At 45.5% G+C, this 22,661-nt stretch overlaps 1 protein-coding gene across 7 annotated transcripts in view; it reads right to left on the bottom strand.

Moving 5' to 3' along the window:
* shank2b (SH3 and multiple ankyrin repeat domains 2b) overlaps positions 1-21,954 on the bottom strand; it is a 292,642-nt gene extending 270,688 nt beyond the window's left edge. For all 7 annotated transcript variants that reach the window (XM_061815646.1, XM_061815649.1, XM_061815651.1 and 4 more), the window contains exon 1: positions 21,640-21,954. The gene's annotated coding sequence lies outside the window, so the exon portion shown is untranslated. The remainder of the gene's footprint in view (positions 1-21,639) is intronic.
* Positions 21,955-22,661: the final 707 nt, after the last annotated feature.

Below are 22,661 nucleotides of genomic sequence, written 5' to 3'. Positions count from 1 at the left end.
TTTTCACGGTACTGTATATCATTGGGGTACAGTACTCTTTGCTCTCCAAGTAAGATTTTCTTCTACATCGCTTTCTTGGAACACAATAAAGATCTTCTCTTTGAATAAAATAAGAAATGGTGGAAAATGCAGTTTTTGATATATTTGTAAATGGAAATCGTCAATTACTGTTATTTAAGAAGCACAGCCCCTATTGTGGTTAAAAGTCACATGACAACCATATCCCAAGTTGAGAATCAGAAGCAACCACTGGTCTATAAGACCATTGTGCTGGGAGGCTGTTTTGAAGGATTCCGAGGAGTGCTGTCAACTAAGCACTCACTATATCTACAGTCCAAGCGATGTTCAAACTATGCTGTAAATAGTCTTTAAACTTCAGAAGCCAATACAAACTACACTATCTTGAGCCAATCTCTGAGCTGACCTTGCATTTATAAAACACACAGGCACACACACACAAACATTTTGAATGAAGCCTGCATGAAGGGTTTATACTGTTGTCAAACCTTGACCCAAACTTTGCAGCGCTTTCCAAAATGATCATGTGGTACAGACAAGTCTGATATCTGATGTCATCACTTCTTCCTTCTTCCCTAATGAAGCATGATTAAATATGCGCTTTATGACCTTTCCATTACTTAACACACTCCTCAAAGGCTGGGCACATCTCATAACATCACTGGTTTGAAGTAACTCTTAAAGTTGGGGTGACACCCCTATAAACATTCTAAAATAGATATTGTAATGAAAAATACATGTGACAGTATTCACTTCAATGTCTATACGAAAAAAAATAAGTGAGCGGAGAACGCATCATCCATGCACAAAGTTGCGCAATTGAGTGTCCCTCGACATCCAAGTGGTCGCCATATTAGTCGTGTCCTCTGTCCTTGACGTCATCGTCACTTCCGCCGTTGAAAACGCGCAGTGCCTGCTACTATGGAAGCGGAACGACAGAGATATTCGGATTTTTCCGACGCCCCTTCTGACACCGAAGCTTTTTTTGAAAAGGACAACACCACACAACCGAGTGAAGTAACCGGGGCAATATTACACTGTTGTTTCGAGCACTCAGGGCAATATTACACGATTGTTTCGAGCCATATTCAGATGATATACGATCACGGCCAAACTGCATCCCGTCAGATCCATTCCCGCGGCAGAGATGAGCCATTGCGGCTCATCGCAGCCGGCTGGTGTGGCTTATGACAGAGCCGAGCGGTGCTGCTTTAGTCACAGTCGAGCCGGGGCGCTTTATGCGCGCACCCAAATGAGTAACGCGTTCTCGGCTGGGTTCTTCAGAGCCGGACCCGTCGCAAAGCCCAATGCGCAGCCTTCGCGGAAGATGTGACCGCCGAACGCGGCGCCTCAGGCAGTGTGGCTGAGTTTCGGCCGCCGTGCTATATAAGGAAGGGGTGGGGCCGAGCTATGTTTCTTTTAGGGGTATGTTCAAAGTCGCTGCAGTACAGGACGAGCACTTTCGAGACGAGGCTGAGTGAGACATTGTTAGCTAGGCGACGCGCACATCGACACATTACATACTCAGATCTTTTGTTACGTTATGAGAGAGACAGATTACGTGGTCCACCCAAAACTATTTTTTTTTGGAGCTGTATACACACCTACCTGTTATTTGGAACCCACGAAGCTCTCGTCCTCTGCACCCATGCAATCCATTTTTCACAACGAACCGGGTCTCTTGCAATCTTATGAAAGGTAAATCCATTCTCCCGAGTGTTCAAGCAATGTCCAGCAATACAATGAGCCCGCATTTTGGCTAACACGAAGGAACAACGAGCTACCTTCCCGGAGGTAAAACTAATGGAAATAAACAAGTCCACGAGGGGGCGCCTCTGTCTTGTAACTCACTTCCTGCTTCTTCTCGAAAACAAATCCCTCGAGAGGATTTTCATGGCGGGAGTTACAAAAAGCTATGTACGTCAAAATCTTGTTTTGTGGTGAAAAAACACATGGGACCATATTGGCTGTGGGTTTTTCATTAATAATATACCAAAAATCATCCGTTTCATGACAGGCCCACTTTAAGGTGCACTTCATGAGACTAGCCACAAGATAATATTTACAGAATACAGAACACATGTGCACATAATATTGTACTTTTTCAAGTTTAGAGTGCATGAGGGCAGCAAAACAGTGATGAGGTGTGCTATAGGTGTGATGAGTTTAAGGTGGAGGTGGGACTGCATCAGGGATCACCACTGAGTCCCTTCCTGTTTGCAGTGGTGCTGTATATACAGATGAAGTTAGATTGGAGATCCCATGGACCATGACGGAGTGTGGCAACTGAAGTATGTCTTATGCCGATATTTAGTCATGACTACATAATTTCCTCTTGTACTCAGGTGTAGCCAGATTTGTCCTTGAGCACATCTCTGGACACAGGCCAACCTTGATGAACTGCATACTGGACACTTTGTAATAATCCATTACCAGCTAGAACCGGTTGAGACAGAAACCCTTTGTCTAAGTGGAAAGCCCCGATCTCACGCCACAGGTTTGATACCACCCATAGTCTGCCCTTCTGACAAGATAAAGGATGTGTACTTTATCTGTATCTTCGCACTTGTGATTTGCTCTCTACAGCCATTGTCTTTAACTCATAAGTGCCGAAATATTCTGTAAGTAAATTCATTGAAGAAACTTTTCATCATCTCCAGCCTTTATTTGGATAACCAACATTCTCATTATCTGAAATTAAATGAATACGTGGAGGAAAAAAGCGTCCTCCAACACAACCCCGAGAGCAGGGGTACTCAATGCGTCGATCGCGATCGACCAAGACTGCCTTGGAATCGACTGGTCGATCGCGAGACGGCGTGCCCAAAAAAAAAAAAAAAAAAAAAGACGTCAGCCAATGTTCCCGCTAAACTGCACGTGTGCGGAATGGGTTGTTTTCATGTGACGTCACCTGTTGTGCTGCCCGAACAGAGGCCAGTTTTTATCCCTGATCTTTTTCCTCATACATACGCAAGGTGGACGACATGTTTCTAACTGCATTTATTGAAGACGTGACCGGCAACACATCAAGGCCAGACTGACTACTAGACTAACTGGCATGCGCACATCATGGGACTCAGGACTCCGTCACAAAGGTGCAGTATTGTGCCCTTGATCTTTTACTCTATGTGACGGAAATCACAAAGGAGGAGCAGTGGGATCGGACGGACACTTGTCTGCTCAAGAGACTTCGTAAATGGTTAGTTCAGTTTTATTTTTTATAGTTAGGTTGTTGTAGCTAACGAAAATTGCTGCACTGTGTGCTGAGCTCTGTAATGTCCAAACACCATTCCTCGTTGGTATAAATGCATAATCCACCGCCTTTTGTATTCCGGGTTAGTATACAGGTAAGTGCCCATATTAAAAAAAATATATATGGGTATGCTAACACGGAAAACGAAAGGCGTTGGAATATTATTTTTTTAATATCGAGGCAAACTCCATTTATTCCATTTTTTTAAACTATATTAGTTCACCACAACCAAAGCAAAATGTTTATTATTTGTTTAAAATTTGATGACGATGATGATGACAGAAAGACAAAAGAATAAACAAATGCAGTATTTCACAAAATTCTTGAATCTTTCAAGTGACTAACAAAAAAGGATCTTAACTGTAATGTAGGCCTTCTGAAAAGAGTATCAATTAAGCTTCTTAGCTTGGCGACACGATCAGCACGATGGAGGTAGCCACAGCCAATATGGTCCCTTGTTTTTTTTCACCACAAAACATGATTTTCAAATATACAGCTTTTTGTAACTCCCGCCATGAAAATCCTCTCCGGGGATTTGTTTTCAAGAAGTAGCAGGAAGTGACGTACAGGACAGAGGCGCCCCCTAGTGGATTTGTTTGTTTCCATTAGTTTTACCTCCGGGAAGGTAGCTCATTGTTCCTTCGTGTTAGCCAAAATGCCGGCTCATTGCATTGCTGGACATTGCTTGAACACTCTTTTTTTCCTATAGACTTTGAAGTGAATACTTTTATACGTATTTTTCATTACAATATCTATTTTATAATGTTTATAGGGATGTCAGTCCCACTTTAAGGTCAAATGAAAGCAATCACATAGTCATATGGTCTACACATCACAATACTACCTGTGTGAAAATATAAAGGATATGGTAATTTAAAGGATATGTGGATGGAAGGGATTCAAACCACAATGACCCTCACTCTAGTAGTTGAACGTTGAGTCCAAGTTCGATGCTTGGTCCTCTTTGAATACTCTACGTAGGTAATGTTGTAAGCGCACTAAGCTTAGCTAACTTCAGCCAAGCAGCTTCAACGCAAACAATACGGCACCACTTTGGGTTACTCAGATGAACTGAGATAAGTCCCCACGGCCCTCGTCATACAAGTTATGAAGTTACTCATGTTCGATGTTTCTTCAACAGTACGGTTTGATCACAAACACGTCTCGTTGTTATCCAGCTAAACTAAGGTGGTCTGAGCCTATAAGCAGTTTTAAGTTGACGTTTCTACTTGCCCAACTTCTTACTATGTACTCACGGTCCTCGTTGTAAATGAAACGTAGGTCGTGCAAGTACTAATGTTTGATGATTACCTCCTCAGCAAATATTTGATTATATACGTTACTTGATGTTATCGAGCTAGGTTAGGATAGGCTAGGCTAGGCTGTGCAATTTTAACTCCAACGAATACGGCTGCAATTTGGGTACTAAGATAACACAGGTGATGGTTTTAGTCCACAGGAGTCATCACCACAGGCATCCCACATGGAGTATACACAACATTCGGTCCAAATTCAATAGGGCTTTTATCTATTGTACATTCTTGCAGGTCGGAGCCTCCTCGATTAGTTGTCACCCGTTCGGAGACCAGAAGCCAATCTTTCACAAGTGTCCACCAAGATTTGCCATAGAATAATCAATGAAAACAAAGATAAGGAACCATTCTGGATTATAAAATGGACCGAAAATGATTTGGATTTCCCACCCAATGGGTTTGACATAAGATTCAAATACTGGGCCGAAAAGGGGCTCATCACAGTGATCTTTATGAAGGGGCACACACTTTGACAATTCCAGGAGCTAAAGAATCAGTTTAGACTAACTAACCAAGACTTTTATAGATTCTTGCAACTGAGACATTACCTTGAGAAAATAATGAAAAATGAGAAATCACAAACTAATTTGCATATGGTTAAGATATTCCTTCTTGCTTATAAGTCGGACCCAGGTGGTGGAAACATATCTAAGATTTACAGAATATTACAGGAATTAGAAGGTGATGATTCTCTCTCTCTCTATATATATATATATATATATTTATATATATATATATAAAAGAGAAATGAGAAACCCTCCTCGAGCCGTCACCTTATCGTGATGGAGGGGTTTGTGTGTCCCGATGATCTTGGGAGCTAAGTTGTCTGGGGCTTCATGCCCGCGGTAGGATAACCCATGGCAAACAGGTCCTAGGTGAGGGACCAGACAAAGTACGACTCCAAAACCCCCTATGATAACTACAAAAATTGGATATTGGTTTCCCTTGCCCGGACGCGGGTCACCGGGGTGGGTGCTTGAAGGCGAGTGCCTGGTGGCCGGGCCTGCACCCATGGGGCTCGGCCGGGCACAGCCCGAAAGGATAACATGGGTCATCCTTCCCATGGGCTCACTACCTGTGAGAGGGCCCATTGGGGTCGGATGCAATGTGAGCTGGGCGGTGGCCAAAGCCGGGGACCTTGGCCATCCGATCCCCGGCTACAGAAACTAGCTCTAGGGACGTGGAATGTCACCTCTTTGGCAGGGAAGGAGCCCGAGTTGGTGAGTGAGGTTGAGAAGTTGCGACTAGATATAGTCAGACTCACCTCTACGCACCACTTGGGCTCTGACACCACTCCTCTTGAGAGGGGGTGGACTCTGTTCCCCTCTGGAATTGCCCACGGGGAAAGACGTCGAGCAGGTGTGGGAATACTTATTGCCCCCTGCCTGTAGGGTGGGGTTTACCCCCGTGGATGAGAGGGTAGCCTCCCTCCGCCTGACTGTTGTTTGTGCTTATGCATCAAACTGCAGTGCAGAGTACCCACCCTTTTTGGAGTCCTTAGAGTGAGTGCTGGAGAGCGCCCCCTCTGGTGACTCCATCATTCGGCTGGGGGACTTCAATGCCCACATGGGTAATGACAGTGAGACCTTCAAGGGCATGATCGGGAAGAATGCCCCCCCTCGATCAGAACTCGAGTCGTGTTCTGTTAATGGACTTCTGTGCTCATCACGGATTGTCCATAACAAACACAATGTTCAAGCGTAAGGGTGTTCACATGTCCACTTGGCACCAGGTCACCTTAGGTCACAGTTCGATGATATACTTTGTGGTTGTGTCATTGGACTTGCGACCGCATGTCCTGGACACTCGGGTGAAGAGTGGGGCAGAGCTGTCAACTGATCACCACCTGTTGATGAGTTAGCTCTGATGGTGGGGGAAGATGCCACTCCGACGTGGCAGGCCCAAACGTATTGTGAGGGTCTGCTGAGAACGGCTGGCAGATTCCCCTGTCAGAAGGAATTTCAACTCCCACCTCCGAAAGAACTTTGGTCACGTCCCAGAGGAGGCGGGTGAGACATTGATTCTGAGTGGACAATGTTCCGCGCCTCCATTATTAAGGTGGTTGACCAGAGCTGTGGCCATAAGGTGGTCGGTGCCTGTCGTGGCGGCAACCCACAAACACGTTGGTGGACACCAACAGTGAGGGATGTTGTCAAGCTGAAGAAGGACTCCTATCGGGCATTTCTGGCCTGTGGGACTCCCAAGGCAGCTGATAGGTATCGGCTTGCCAAGAGGAATGCGGTCGCTGAAGCAAATACCTGGGCATGGGAGGAGGCCATGGAGAACCACTTTGAGGCAATTCTGGTCCACCATCCGGCGTCCCAGGAAGGGGAAGCACTGGACCGTCAACACTGTGTATAGTGGTGACGGGGTGCTGCTGACCTCAACTTGGGATGTTGTGAGTCGATGGGGAAAATACTTTGAAGACCTCCTCAATTCCACCCGCGAGGAAGCTGACTCTGGGTGCTCTGAGACGGGCTCTTCTATCTCTGGGGTTGAGGTCACCGAGGTGGTTAAAAAGCTCCTTAGTGGCAGGGCCCCGGGAGTGGATAAGATTCGCCCGGAGTTCCTAAAGGCTCTGGATGTTGTGGGGCCATCCTGGTTGACACACCTCTGCAACATCGCGTGGACATCGGGAACAGTGCCTCTGGATTGGCAGACTGGGGTGGTGGTCCCCCTTTTCTAAAAGGGTGACCGGAGGGTGTGTTCCAACTATAGAGGGATCACACTACTCAGCCTCCCTGGTAAGGTCTACTCAGGGTTACTGGAGAGGAGGGTCCATCGGGAAGTCGCGTCTTGGATTCAGGAGGAGCAATGTGGTTTTTGTACTGTACGTGGAACAGTGGACCAGCTGTACACCCTCGGCAGGATCCTCAAGGATGCATGGGAGTTCGCCCAACCAGTCTACATGTGTTTTGTGGACTTGGAGAAGGGATTCGACTGTGTCCCTCAGGGAGTCCTGTGGGGGGGTTCTTCGGGAGTATGGGGTACTAAATCCCCTGATAAAAGCTGTTCGGCCCCGCTGTCAGAGTTTGGTCCGCATTGCCGGCAATAAGTCGAACTCGTTTCTGGTGAGAGTTGGACTCTGCCAAGTCTGCCTTTTCTCACCAATTTTGTTCATAACTTTTATGGACAGAATTTCTAGGCGCAGCGGAGGCGTAGAGGGTGTCCAGTTTGGAGGCCTCAGCATCGTATCTCTGCTCTTTGCTGATGATGTGGTTCTGTTGGCTTCATCAAGCCATGATCTCCAGCACTCACTGGAGCAATTCGCAGCTGAGTGTGGAGCGGCTGGCATGAGAATCAGCACCTCCAAATCCGAGACTATGGTCCTCAGTCGGAAAAGGGTGGCATGCCCTCTCCAGATCGCGGATGAGATCTTTTCCCAAGTAGAGGAGTTCAAGTATCTTGGGGTCTTCTTCACACTTGAGGGAAGAATAGAGCGGGAGATCGACAGACGGATCGGCGCAGATTCTGCAGTGATGCGCACTTTGTTTTGGTCCGTTGTGGTCAAGAGGGAGCTAAATCGAAAGGCGAAGCTCTCAATTTACCAGTCAATCTACGTTCCTACCCTCACCTCTGGGCATGAGCTGTGGGTCGTGACCGAAAGAACAAGATCCCGGATATAAGCGGCCGAAATGATTTTCCTCCGCAGGGTGTCCAGGCTCTCCCTTAGAGATAGGGTGAGAAGCTCAGCAATCCAGGAGGGGTCAGTGTCGAGCCGCTACTTCTCCGCATTGAGAGGAGCAAGATGAGGTGGCTGGAGCATCTGATTCAGATGCCTCCTGGAGACCTCCCTGGTGACGTGTTCCTTGCATGTCTCACCGGAAAGAGACCCCAGGGACGACCCAGGACACACTGGAAAGACTATGTCTCTAGGCTGTCTTCGGAACGCCTTGGGATCCCTCGGGAAGAGCTGGAAGAAGTGGCTGGCGAAAGGGAAGGCTGGGTATCCCTGCTAAAGCTACTTTCCCCACGACCGACCGGAAAAGCGGTAGATAATGGATGGATTGATGAAATGGGAAAAGGAAACTAACGCTAAACTGCAAGTGGAAACATGGGAAAAGATAAATCACCAAGCAGTGCAAAAGTACATCTGCTTTATCCTGGAAGAATTTGGTTGAAAAATTGTCGATTTTTTTTTTTTTAGAGTTCCAAGCTCAGAGGATCATGCTGGGAGCAAGTACCTCCTGCTGGAGATCTTGTGGAGAGAATAAGGGACACATTTTGATTTCTTCTGGGACTGTCCAATTATTTTAAAATACTGGAAAGACGTTAAACAAAATATGGAGAAAATTCTGAAAGTCATGATTCCATTAAAATGTGAAACTTTTTCCATGTGATTAATACCGGACACTGTAAACGGACCAGAAAATGAATACACATACAGTATTTTATCACTAGCGCGCAAAAAAAGCTATTACAAGGGAATTGGTTGATGAAGAATACTAATGCAGCCCTATGGGGGGCACAAACCAGTGCAATCTCTAGGCCGGTCCCAAGCCCGGATAAATGCAGAGGCTTGCGTCAGGAAGGGCATCCGGCATAAAAACTGTGCCAAACAAATATGAGTGTTCATCTAAAGAATCCCATACCGGATCGGTCATGGCCCGGGTTAACAACGCCGGCCCGGCACTGCTAACCTGCAGGGCATTGGTGGAAATTCAGCTACTGTGGGATGAAGACAAAGAAGAGGAGGAAACCGGATCCATCGTCAGAAGAAAGGGAGGAATCCACAGAGCCTACAACTGAGTGTAGGGACTTTGAATGTTGGGACTATGACAGGAAAAGCTCAGGAGTTGGTTGACATGATGATTAGAAGAAAGGTTGATATTCTGTGCATCCAAGAGAGCAGGTGGAAAGGTAGTAAAGCTAGAAGTTTAGGAGCAGGGTTTAAATTATTCTACCACAGAGTAGATGGGAAGAGAAATGGAGTAGGGGTTATTTTAAAGGAGAAGAATGTTATGGAGGTGAAAAGAGTATCAGATCGAGTGATGAGACTAAAATTTGAAATTGAGGGTGTTATGTATAATGTGGTTAGCGGCTATGCCCCACAGGTAGGATGTGACCTAGAGTTGAAAGAAAAATTCTAGAAGTAGTTCTGAGCATCCCAGAGAGCGAGAGAGTTGTGATTGGTGCAGATTGTAATGGCCATATTGGTAAAGGACCTTGAGTTGAAAGAGAAATTCTGGAAGGAACTTGACGAAATTGTCCTGAGCATCCCAGACAGAGAGAGAGTTGTGATTGGTGCAGATTTCAACGGAAAAGTTGGCGAAGAAAACAGGGGCGATGAAGAAGTGATGGGTAAGTATGGCATCCAGGAAAGGAACTATGAGGGACAGATGGTGGTGGACTTTGCGAAAAGGATGGAGATGGCTGTAGTGAACACTTATTTCCAGAAGAGGGAGGAACATACAAAGTGACCTACAAGAGCGGAGGTAGAAGCACGCAGGTGGATTATATTTTGTGCAGACGATGTAATCTGAAGGAGATTACTGACTGTAAAGTAGTGTTAGGGGAGAGTGTAGCTTGACAGCATAGGATGGTGGTGTGTAGGATGACTCTGGTGTTGGGTCGGAAGATTAAGAAGACAAAGGTAGCGCAGAGAACCATGTGGTGGAAGATGAGAAAGGAAGAATGTTGTGCAGCCTTTTAGAATTGGACACTCTAAATTGCCCCTAGCTGTGATTGTGAGTGCGGTTGTTTCTCTCTATGTCCCCTGTGATTGCCTGGCAACCAGTTCAGGGTGTACACCACCTCCTTTCCGTTGACAGCTGGGATAGGCTACACCACTCCCCACGACCCTCGTGAGAATAAGCAGCAAAGAAAATGGATGGATTGATGTTATACAGTACTTGCAATGCATTACTTTCTTTAAACACATCAGTATTACATTTGTTTTATTATTGTCAGAGCAGGTGTCATCCAAAGGTTTGGATATTAAGAAAATTTGAAATTAGGGTTAGGGGTTCCTCCTCCTGCACCCTGCTTTCACTGCATACCACGATAACTCTAACCCTAACCGGAACATCATGGTCCAAGGGGATTCCAGTCTCACCTCATCTGTCAGCCTATCCATTACCACAGCAAACAGGAAGGGGCTCAGCGTTGATCCCTGATGCAGTCCCACTTCCACCTTAAATTCTTCTCTCACACCTGCAGCACACTTCACCTCTGTTGTCCTGCCATTATACATGTCCTGTGCTACAGGGAGTTCTCGGTTTAAGACGGTCTCGACCTAAGTCGTTCCGACTTCACGACACCTGTCTTGTCTGCCATGATGGCCCCAGCACCATCGTGTTTCTGCTTAGCTATTGCATATGGCTTATCTGTGTTTGTGCGCTGGGAGTTTATTTGCCCTTTTCGCCCACTTTTTTACACATTATGGCCCAAAGGAAAAAGCTGTTGTTTTTTTTGTTTTTTTTTTTTTAGCAATGCTGCTCCAGCCGAAGAAAAGCAATGACCGTGGAAACGTCATTATCAATAAAAAAAAATAAAAAAGAAGAAAAAAACAAATAAAGGATTAAGATGGATGGACATTAAGACTTGGACTTCAGTCAGATGACCATGGCGATTATTACTTAGGACGAAGCCTGTATTTTAGCGCACGTGAAGGGTTTTACTGCAACGACGATCCAGTGATCATGGAGCAACTTTTTTTGTGAAGAAAAAAAAAGAAGTAAAGTTCTTCGATCGTTGCCAAGATGGAAAGATTACTTACATTATGGACTAAGGATCCGAATCAACGTAGGCTTAAAGGGGAAATCCACTGGTTTGCATTAATAATGTATCCAATAGGTCATGTAATTAGTACTCTATTTTGACAATGTAATGTTAAATCCTCTCTCATTTAATAATGTTTTGAGGAGATTTTTAGTGACAATTATGAATTTTCAGGGGCGCTGGCATTTTCGCAAGTCACATGACCTATGTGCACCAATGTGACGTGTTGCGTGCTGAAACAAAGGTTCGATTACGTCGGACACCATTTATGCCCAACACTGATTTCTGTGCTCACGGCTGTGTATGGGAGTATTCCTCCGCGTTCGAGATCAACCGAGCGGCCGAGATGCTCACGGCTGTACCACTCATGGGTGTGTCTGGAAGTATTCCTCCATCTTCCTGATCAACCGATAGTGCTATTTCTTCATCAGATGAGGATAAATCTGAGAAATCAGCGCTGGGCATATATGGTGTCCCATGTAATCGAGCCTTTGTTGACGCACGCAACATGTCACATCTGCGCACGTAGGTCATGTGACTCGCGAAAATGTCAGCGTCCCTGAAATTCGTAATTGTCGATAAAAATCTTCTCAAAAACCTATTAAATGAGACAGGATTTAATTTCACATTTTCAAAATAGAGTACATATGACCTATTGGATACATTGTTAATACAAACCAGTGACTTTCCCCTTTAATATCAGCCTCATGTTCATTAAGGGAAAAAGCACGGCGTATTTTCCCATCTTAGAAAGAGCAGAAATGAGAGGATGCCCAGGAGGAACTTACCGCTAGCAACGGCTAGCAGGTGCACTTGCTTTCTTAGCAAGAGTTTCGGGCAGATTTGCTTCATTCTTTGTCATCAACTTCTCACAGTAATGGTAAGTGACACATCTTATATTTTTTATCTTAATTTATTTTAGTTTTTTGTATGAAGTACCAACACCCATCCATTTCTGAGCCGCTTATCCTCACGAGGGTCACGGGAATGCTGAAGCCAAACCCAGCAGTCATTGTAAATTTTGACTTTAACTGTGAAATCCGACTTAAATTTAAATTCGAGATAAGTCGCTACTGTGGGAAAAGATCTCTGTTGTAAACCGAGGACTCCCTGTATTCTGACATACTTCTCCATCATACCAGACTTACACAAACAGCACCACAGTTCCTCTTGTCATGGTCCTGCCGTGCACACAACTAATGCTCCTAAACGCAAATGTTTAATTTGCACCGGACGTTTGTATGGGGCAATGTGATCTCCATTTTGAACTCCAGCGTGCCGCCTTCCCCACTGACTGCTCCCAGATAGCCTTCTTGATATCCCACCTGACGGGGAGAGCAGAGGCCTGGGCCACAGCCGAACGGAGCCACGGTTCCAATACCTGCCGCACCTGGACCTCTTTTGTGTGTGCTATGACGCAGGTATTTCAATATGTGTCCCTGGAACGTGAGGCAGCAGCTTCTTTGATCTCGGTCCGGCAGGGGGAACACAGAGTTGGGGATTCCGCTATTGAGTTCAGCATCCAAGCGGCGGAGAGCCAGTGGAACGATGGAACACTCTCGACGCGTTCCTTTAGGGGCTCTCACCCGTGATTCAAGATCACCTCTTTGGAGTGGAACTGCCCACCAACCTGGACTCACTCATCGCCCTTGCCCAAAGGATCGACCTGAGGCTCACTATACAGGGGAGGGTCGACGCGTTAATGGGAGACGCCCAACTGAACCTCGTACCACAGACCACACGCCAACCAGTCCAAGCTGTTGAGACGGAGGCCATGCAAGTCAAGGGGGTCCACGGCTCCCCCAAGGAGCAGCAACTACGCTGGCGAGAGGGTCAGAGTTATCGTTGTGGGCGTTTGGGCAACCTTGTGGCTTGGTGTCCTGTCAAGCCCGCACGACCGGGACTCAAGGTGTCCACGTCGGTGAGTGTTAACTACACTACTCGACGCGAACCCTGCTTCGGGTTACTCTAAGCCATAGCGGACGGTCATGTACGTCTACAGCGTTTATCGACTCCGGGTCAGACGTGAATATCCTGAACCCGCAAGTAGTCAACTTATTGGGCCTGGAAACATTTAGGACACAGCGACTCTGGCACACTTATGCGGCGAACGGCAAGATTTTGTGCAATATAACCCACCGTACACAAACTATGGACATGACATTCCCTGACGCGCACGCCGAACGCCTAAGCTTCCATGTCTTCGACTCCCAGAATAGTGACATCATTCTGGGGAGCCCCTGGCTCAAAGAGCATAACCCCCCCATTGACTGGCCCTCCGGACAAATCAAAACATGGGGTTCAAAATGTGGCGTTGCGTGCTTCGCACCCCCTGAGAAGGGGGGACCCGCCAGTCGCTCCGGTAGTGTCGCGAGACTCGCAACCAGATTCAGACTTATCATTAGTGCCTCCCTGCTATACCGACTTAATAGAAGTATTCTTTAAAGCAAAGGTGAACTCTCTCCCACCTCACCGGCCATGACTGTGCCATTGAAGTCCTGCCCGGCACCTCACCCCCGCTTAGGAGACTTTTTTTCACCAAGCCATGAGGGACTATGTGGAGGATTCGCTGGCGACAGGCCTTCTCCGACCCTCATCTTTACTCATCGGAGTCGGCTTCTTCTTTGTCAATTAGAAGGACACAACCCTGCGCCCCTGCATCAACTACGGGGCCTAAACGACATCACTGTTAAGAACAGGTATCTCCTTCCCCTAATTGCCACGGCCTTTGAGCTACTGCAAGGTGCTCTGGTTTTCAAACAAATTGGACTCAGGGAACGCAGACCATCTGGTGCGCATTACGGAGGGGGACGAGTGGAAAAGCACCTTCAGCACGCCCACAGGTCACTACGAATACCTGGTGATGCCGTTTGGGCTCACCAATGTGCCTGGGGTGTTCCAGAATTTCAGTAACAATGTTCTGCGAGAAATGCTGAATAAACATATTTTTCTCTATCTCGACGATATTGTGATTTTCTCTCCAGACGAGGATTCCCACGTCAGGCACATCCGGGCTGTGCTGCAGGCGGCACAACCTTTATGTTAAAGCAGAGAAATGCGAATTTCACCGGCCTTCCGTCACATTCCTGGGTTTCCTTCTAGCGCAGGGGGAGATCCGCGTGGACCCCAGCAAAATCGAACCCCACGAACCGCAAGGAGTTTCAAAGGTTAATCAGATTCGCTAACTTTTATCGGAAGTTCATCAGAAACCTTACATCCCCTCACCTCTCCCCACAACTCTTTTGAGTGGAACGCGGCCTGCCACGTGGCCTTCAGCAAACTCAAGGCCGGCTTTATATCAGACCCGGTCCTCATCCTGCCTGACCCGGAGAGACAGTTCATCGTTGAGGTGGACTTATCAGACTCTGTGATAGGGGCGGTCCTCTCCCACCGCAACTATGATGTCTGGGACTGTGAGTTGCTCGCGGTCAGGACCGCTATGGAGGAATGGAGACACTGGCTGAAGGGGTCCCAGGTTCCGTTACTGGTACTGACGGACCACAAAAATCTCAAGTACCTCAAGTATGCCAAGAGGCTAAATCCCCGAAAAGCCAGGTGGGGTCTCTTCTTTACCCATTTCCGATTCACAATGTCATTCCGACCATGGACCAAGAATGGCAAGCCCGATGCCATTTCACGGCTATATGCTGGAGAACGAGCTGAAGCCGGGCACGCCCCGATTCTCGCGGAATCCTGCTTCGTCTCAATTTTTATATGGGAGCTCGAGACCCAAGTGAAGGAGGCACTGAAGGACTCTCCCAGACCGGCCGGATGCCCCGCCTGAGGAGGAAGGTAATCGACTGGGCCCACACGGATTGGAGAGTGTTTCATCCGGACATGGCCAAGACCCAGTCAGCAATGTTTTCGGTGGCCGAACCTCAGAAAGGAAATACAAGAATTCATCAATGCATGCCTGGTTTGTGCGGCCAACAAACCCTCTTGTCAATGGCCTGTTGGGGACCTACGTTCGTTGTTCGTTCCCCAGCGCCCGTGGTCTCATATATCACTGGATTTTGTGACTAGTCTCCCATGCTTGCAGGGTCACACTCCCGTCCTCTCGCTGGTGGACCGATTCTCAAAAATGGTCCACTTCATTCCATTGACAAAAAGATTCCCTCTGCTAAACAGACCGCCGAGCTCCTCTTGGATAAGTTTTTCCATTACCACGGGTCGCCCACCGAAGTGCTGTCGGACGGGGGCCCTCAATTTATCTCCCGATTCCACGGCAAGTCTGACCTCGGGCCAACATCCGGAATCCAACGGCCAGACCGAATGGGTCAACCAGGACTTGGAGACCGGACTTTGATGCCTGGGCTCCCGCGACCACAGCACCTGGAGCCGGGAGCATTGCTGGGTCGAGTACGCTCATAAATCTCTTCCCTCGGGATCGACAGCTATGGCCCCATTCCATGATGTCCATGCCTACCCACCTTCCCTCTTCCCATCTCAAGGTGGTGAGTCCCCGGTGCCGTCTGCATTAGCCGGAATGAGACGTTGCAAGCAGACCTGGGAGCTGGCCAGGAGGATGCTGCTGTGGATGGGATGCACCTACAAAGCCACGGCAGACCGCAAAAGGAGGAAGGCACCGACCTATAAAGTACGGCAGCGCGTCTACAGTCGACAAAAGGCCTCCCACTCCGGATCCCAGGTTCGTTGGTCCATTACCCACCACGAAGGTGATTAACCCGGTTGCGGTTTCTCTGAAGCTCCCCAGAACAATGCGTGTCCACCCGACGTTCCATGTGAGCCTGCTCAAGCCGGCTCGACCATCCCCGTTGGTCCCTCTGGCCGATTTCCCCCACCCTCCCACATGCTTGATGGAGGCTCAGTTTACTCTGTGTTCCGGCTCCTGTCATCCTGCCACCGGGGGAGGGGTATCCAGTATCTGGTGGACTGGGAGGGTTACGGTCCCGAGGAACGTTCATGGATCCTATCCTGGTTTGTGGTCAATCCCAAACTCATCAGGGACAGGAACTTACATCCTGGGCCCTCTGGTGCCAGCTGTTAAGGGGTGGTACTGTCATGGTCCCACCAGTACCACAGTTCCTTTTGTCATCGTCATGCTGGTCCTTTTCCTGGCTGTGCTGGTCCCCGACAAGGCACACACCGACAGCAATCAGTGAGGTGCATACCTGCGCCTCGTTCCCCGTAATTATGACAGATACAAATAGGACTCCTCGTGCGGTCTGGCCTTTGCTAAATCATTGCCTCATGCCTCGTTCCCACACTCTCAGGATTCCGTTCCTGATCTCCCATGTACCAACCCCTGACTGCTCACTGACCTGCCTCTCACACCTGACGACGTTGTTACTGCTGCTCCCGTGGACTGCCTGTCTGAGCCCCAACACTGGACTGAATAAAAATGTTTCCCAAACTGCCTCTACGTCACCCAAGTCGTGCATTTGAGTCTAACCTCATGTTCTGGTCGTGACACCTCTTTTGATAATCAGTCATAGGCTTTCTCTAGATACACAAAGACACAATTTAGCCCCTTCTGACCTTCTCTGTACTTTTCCACTAGCATCCTCAAGGCAAATAATACATCTGTGGTACTAGGCAGGTCTACTAGGTCTAGGCACAAAACCATACTGTTGCTCGCAGATAATTACTTCTGTCCTGAGTCTAGCCTCCACTACTCTTTCCCATAACTCCATTCCTCTATAGTGCTCATAGGTTTGCAAATGGCCTTTGTTTTTAGAAATGGGAACAAGGAAAGTGTTCCTCCATTTTTCAGACATCTTCTCACCCACTTGTATTCTGTTGAGTAAGTTGGTCAAAACTCCATAGCCACCTCTCCAAATTGCTTCCATACCTCCACAGGTATATTAACTATTTTTCCATTTTTCATCCTCTTTAGTGCCTTTCTAAGTTCCTCCTTACTAATCATTCCCATTTCCTGGTCCATCACACTTGCCTCTTTTACTCTTCATTCTCTGTACTTTCCACTAGCATCCTCAAGCCAAATAGCAATTTTGTAATACTTTTTCTTGGCATGAAACCATACTGTTGGTTGCAGATACTTCTGTCCTGAGTCTAGCCTCCACTACTCTTTCCCATAACTTCATTGTGTGGCTCATCAACTTTATTCCTCTATACGTACCACAGATGTGCACATCGTCTTTCTTCTTAACAAGCACATTTTTCTTCCATTCTAAAGGCATCTTCTTGCCCGCTAGTATTCTGTTGAATAACTTGGTCAAAATCTCCAGAGCCACCTCTCAAAATTGCTTCCATATCTCCACCTGTATGTCATCAGGACCAACTGCCTTTACATTTTTCATCCTTTGGAGTGCTTCTCGAAATTTCCCCTTACTAATCATTGCCGCTTCCTGGTCCTTCACACTTGCGTCTTCAACTCTTCCTTCTCTCTCTCATTTTCTTCATTCATCTCTCAAAGTATTCTTTCGATCTATTTGGCACACTACTGGCACCAGTCAACATATTTCCATCTCTATCCTTAATCACGCCTACCTGCAGCACATCCTTCCCATCTCTATCCCTTTGTCTGTAGAGATTATTTTCTCTTTTGTGTCCAACCTGATGTACATGTCATCATATGCCTCTTGTTTGTTGTTGTTTGTTCAATAGAGAGCCTGTCTTACCTCTTTCCAAAAGGCCACACAACATACTTCCTTTCTCAGCTTCCACCACATGGCTTTTGGTTCTACCTTTGTCTTCTTAATTTTCCTATACACCACCATCCTATGCTGTTGAGCCACACTCTCCCCCATCACTACCTTACAGTCAGTAACCTCCTTCAGAGTACATGGTATGCACAAAATGTAATCCACCTGCATGCGTCTACCTCCACTCTTGTAGGTCACCCGACGTTCCTGCCTCTTCTAAAAAAAAAAAGTGCTCAATCATGCTATTTCCATCTTTTTTGCTAAGTCAACCACCATGTGTCTCTCAAAGTTCCTTTCTTGGATTTACCCATGACTTATTCCTCACCCCTGTTACACTCCGGACCAATCACAACGCTCTCTGTGTCTGGGTTGCTCAAATCCTCATCTAGTTCCTTCCAGAATTTCTCTAGGTCACGTGCTACCTGTAGAGCATAGCCGCTAATAACATCTTACAGAACACCCTCAATTTCAAATTTCAGCCTCATCACTCGATCTGATACTCTTTTCACCTCCAAGACATTCTTAGCAAGCTCTTCCTTTAAAATAACCCCTACTCCGTTTCTCTTCCCATCTAGTCCATGGTAAAAGAATTTAAACCCTGCTCCTAAACTTCTAGCCTTACTACCTTTCCACCTGCTCTCTTAGATGGACAATATATCAACCTTTCTTCTAAATGATCATGTCAACCAACTCGTGAGCTTTTCCTGTCATATTCCCAACAGTCCAAGACCCTACCCTCAGTTGTTGGCTCTGTGTATTCCTCTTATTTTTCTACCGACGAATACACTACACTAGGTCTATACAGTTATGGAAAAAAATAATCCTTACATTAGTCAATCATTTTGATTGATATTGAAATTATGATTAACTAACATTCTTTATTTGTTAATTTATAGAAAGAAATGTTTTTATTAAAGTACCAAAACAACTTTAAAAATAACTTTAAAGAACCCCCAGAAAATAAATTAGTAACAAGTAAAATAATCATGTATTAAAATGATAGAAATTGGAAAAAACATAAGAAATAATAAAGGTATAAACACATCTATGGTTGAAAATATGATAATGCTTTAAGCCATATAAATGTGTAATCCTCTTCTTGTTCAGGTATTTATCAATTGAAAATATTGTGGTAATCCTAATTTATCTAAAACAGGCAAAGTTCAGTCTGATTTCATGTCAATGTCTTTATAGAGTCAATGTCTGTATCTGGTGTCCGTTCTTTAGGGTCTTGGCTGTGATTTTCTGCATGCACGGAGCTACTCATTTTCTGTTCTGTTTTCATTCATCAATAGAAGACGAAACCCTCTTGTCACCTTAGGTGTAGAGGTATATGATGTAATGGATAAGCTGACAGACGAGGTTAGACTGGAATCCCGTTGGACCATGACGTTCGCAGATGACATTGTGATCTGAAGTGAAAGAAGGGAGCAGGTGGAGATTAGAAAGATGGAGGGATGCACTGGAAAGGAGAGGAATGAAGATGAGTCAAAGTAAAACAGAATATATGTGCGTGAATGAGAAGGGTGGAGGGGGAAGAGTGAGGCTCCAGGGAGAAGAGATTGTGAGCGTGAACGACTTCCAGTTACGCTTTCTTAGTATGTGACATCACGTGACTAAGAAAGCGGAACTGCAATTGGCTGAGTGTTTGGTTCTGACATGAAGTAACCCTGCCTGGTGGCACAGACGGTGAATTTTAGACAGCTAATTATAGCCAGTTGAATTTCAGACAGCGAATTGTAGCCGGTTGAATTTCAGACAGAAAATTTTAGCTAGTTGAATTGTTAACATTGAAAAGTTACACTGAAATACCACTATTGAAAATGTGATCACTTTACATTTCAAATTCAAACCCCAGTTTCTTTGGCATTTCATATTAAAATCCTGGTGGGACATATTTACTTCCATAGTTTCATGGTGAATGTTATTTTGCTCCCTTTTATGTAAAATTCCGTAATAGCTTTTTGTACACTATTGTGTCCGTGCTTTCGTCCTTGATGAGGGTGTGCCAAAGTGGAATTTTAACATTACACACAGTCTCATCCTGCGCTATTTGATGGCTTGACTAAATATTCAAAGGAATAACTTTTGTGAAGTCACCTTTCTAGTATACTCAGGTACTTTTCCATGTGAAATGCATTCCTGTAATGGCTAGGAGAATATTGTTGATGAGAATTTGAACTTGTGCTGGTCTGATTTGTTTACGTGTCAGCTTGTTCGTTTTCTCCGTCTTGGTGCTCTCCCCCCAACAAAGTACCAATCCCGATTCCAATCCTACATCTGCGTACAATTCTGCTTTAAAATGACTTGTGCTTAATATGATGTTTGAGGTAGTCCATCTTCCATTTTGTCCACATTTCCTTCTGAAAACTCGCATTCAACTTTGGCTTTGCAACACATTTTTTGGAACATACCTTTCTCGCTCAAAAAATATACAATTTCGTCCAGTTTCAGTTTTTTCTTCATTTTCTACATACTCTGACAGTCTGTCTTAAAATAACTTTTACTTTTGCCTTTGTTTTCGAGGAGAAACGTAAGCAGTGCGTCTAGCTCGTCTTCACTGTATGTTGCCCAGACAGCTTTGCTAAACTGAACACCGGTGCATAAGGACGCTGTCATTGTAAACGTCAGTTGACAGGCTGCATATGTACATAGGTGAATTGTGCCATTGGATGTAGCAGTCAATCACCCCTCACTCATTGAATCACATTGCAAAATCACACAAATTGAATGTTATATGTTTTACTTTCAATTCAGGTTAGATTTTGCGCAACACAAAATGTCTGCGCAGAGACAAGATCAGCAGCATGCAATTGCGCACTTACCCAACTATCCCAGCTGTCATTGGGCAGTAGGCAGGGTACACCCTGAACTGGTTGCCAGCCAATCACAGGGCACATGGACACAGACACCACTCACACTTACAATCACACCTACAGGCAATTTAGTTTTCATTTGTATTTTTATATTCATATTCATGTTCATTTACATTTTTGTTGATTAAAAAAACAATGTACTTGAGTTCAAATTGTAATTGGGGCCTGGCTCTGGGGAATGACGAGGCAAGTATTTAATTCAAGACGTCAGCAAAGAGGATAAAAATATCGATCAGTTCCAAATCCTTGCTGATGTCCATTGATGTCTTGCTTTGCTTGAAGTAAAAAATACAATTTGTCAACATTCATGGGGAATGACAAAAAAGATACATTTTAAATGTTTATTTTTTAAAGACAATATTTCAATAATGGTTCTCAACATTTTCACATACCTTTCTCGTTGTCCAACTAGCTTGTTGGCGTTCTTGATAATATGCTCTACTTTTGTGTTCAGTGTTGTCATTCAACAGTTAATCACCTTCCTACTTTTTCCTTTTTTATCCATTTGTTTTACCTCAAACAGAGTTTGCCCATTTTAGCATTTCATTTTATTTGATTAGAGTAGTTGAATGTGACAGGATGATCTTGTTTCCCCAACTACTGAAACAATGAGTACACTTTTAGACAAAGATATTATTATTGCATATTATTAAGGTGCACTTGTTTCTTTCCATTTGCCTGGAAAAAGTAGTTCGCGCCAAAGATATTATTTAGACCCACAAACGGTAAAAAAAAAAAAAAAAAAACACTTAAGAGTCGTGAAAGAATCATGAAGTACTTCATTAAATGTGAGTAAAATCACGCCTTACCAATACCAACTTATTCTGTCCTACCTTGACCATTGCCTTTGATCCACTCGTCCTATTTGAAGTGCTTTCGTTCTAATCTTTGTATTTGACGTTTTTTTCTTCCGAATATCACTTCATTCGGGCAAAGTTCCAAGGAAAGCGCTGTTATGGAAACGGCGGCAGCCCAGCACCGTAATGGACGGAATGAGAAAGAAACGAGAAACGGCGAGAAACGCCACTGCTTCAACGCGCCCGAATTCGATGTCTGCCGGCCAGCTCGAATCCGAGTGAGTGCGCGGGAAGCAGACACAGACAGACACAGCAATGAGCTGGATCCTTCCTCCTCCGGAGGAGGGTGGGGGGAAGGACAACACAGGTGGATCCATGGCCGGGGACTCTCTTTTTGTTTTCTCACCTCAAACCTCAACTAATTGTGATTTTGAAACATCACTTAATACCACACATGATCTCCACATTAATCATCAGCAAAATAAAAAAAATAATAAATTACAGGTCCACGCACTCATTCGGTTTCCTCCTACAAACCAAAAAACACAATGTTGATTGGAATAATCCTAAATTAGTAATTATTTGCTAAAATCAAAAAGATTTATCAGTTTTAACATTAAAGGGCCCCTTTCATGAAATGCATGATTTTTAGTATGTAATTAATCAAAAAACGGCATCTGACATGGACCCATGTGTTTTTTCGCCACAAAAATGATTTTGACAGATACAGCTTTTTGTAACTCCCGCCATGAAAATCCTCTCGATGGATTGGTTTTTGAGAAGAAGCAGCAAGTGACTTACATGGCAGGACCACCCTCAAGTGGACTCGTTTTTTTCTATTAGTTTTACCTCCGTGAAGGTAGCTCCTTGTTCCTTCGTGTTAGCCAAAATGCCAGCTCATTGCATTGCTGGACATTGCTTGAACACTGGGGAGGATGGATTTACCCTTCATAAGTGGTGAAAAATGGATTGCACAGGTGCAATGGATGAGAGCTTCGTGGGTTCCTAATGACAGGTAGGTGTGGATACAGCTACTAAAAAAATATAGTTTGGGGCGG

Source organism: Syngnathoides biaculeatus, chromosome 3 (genome assembly GCF_019802595.1).
Source record: "Syngnathoides biaculeatus isolate LvHL_M chromosome 3, ASM1980259v1, whole genome shotgun sequence".
NCBI classification, from domain to species: domain Eukaryota; kingdom Metazoa; phylum Chordata; class Actinopteri; order Syngnathiformes; family Syngnathidae; genus Syngnathoides; species Syngnathoides biaculeatus.
The sequence above is the reverse complement of the archived record's forward strand: the minus strand, read 5'-3'. Positions and strand labels throughout refer to the sequence as shown.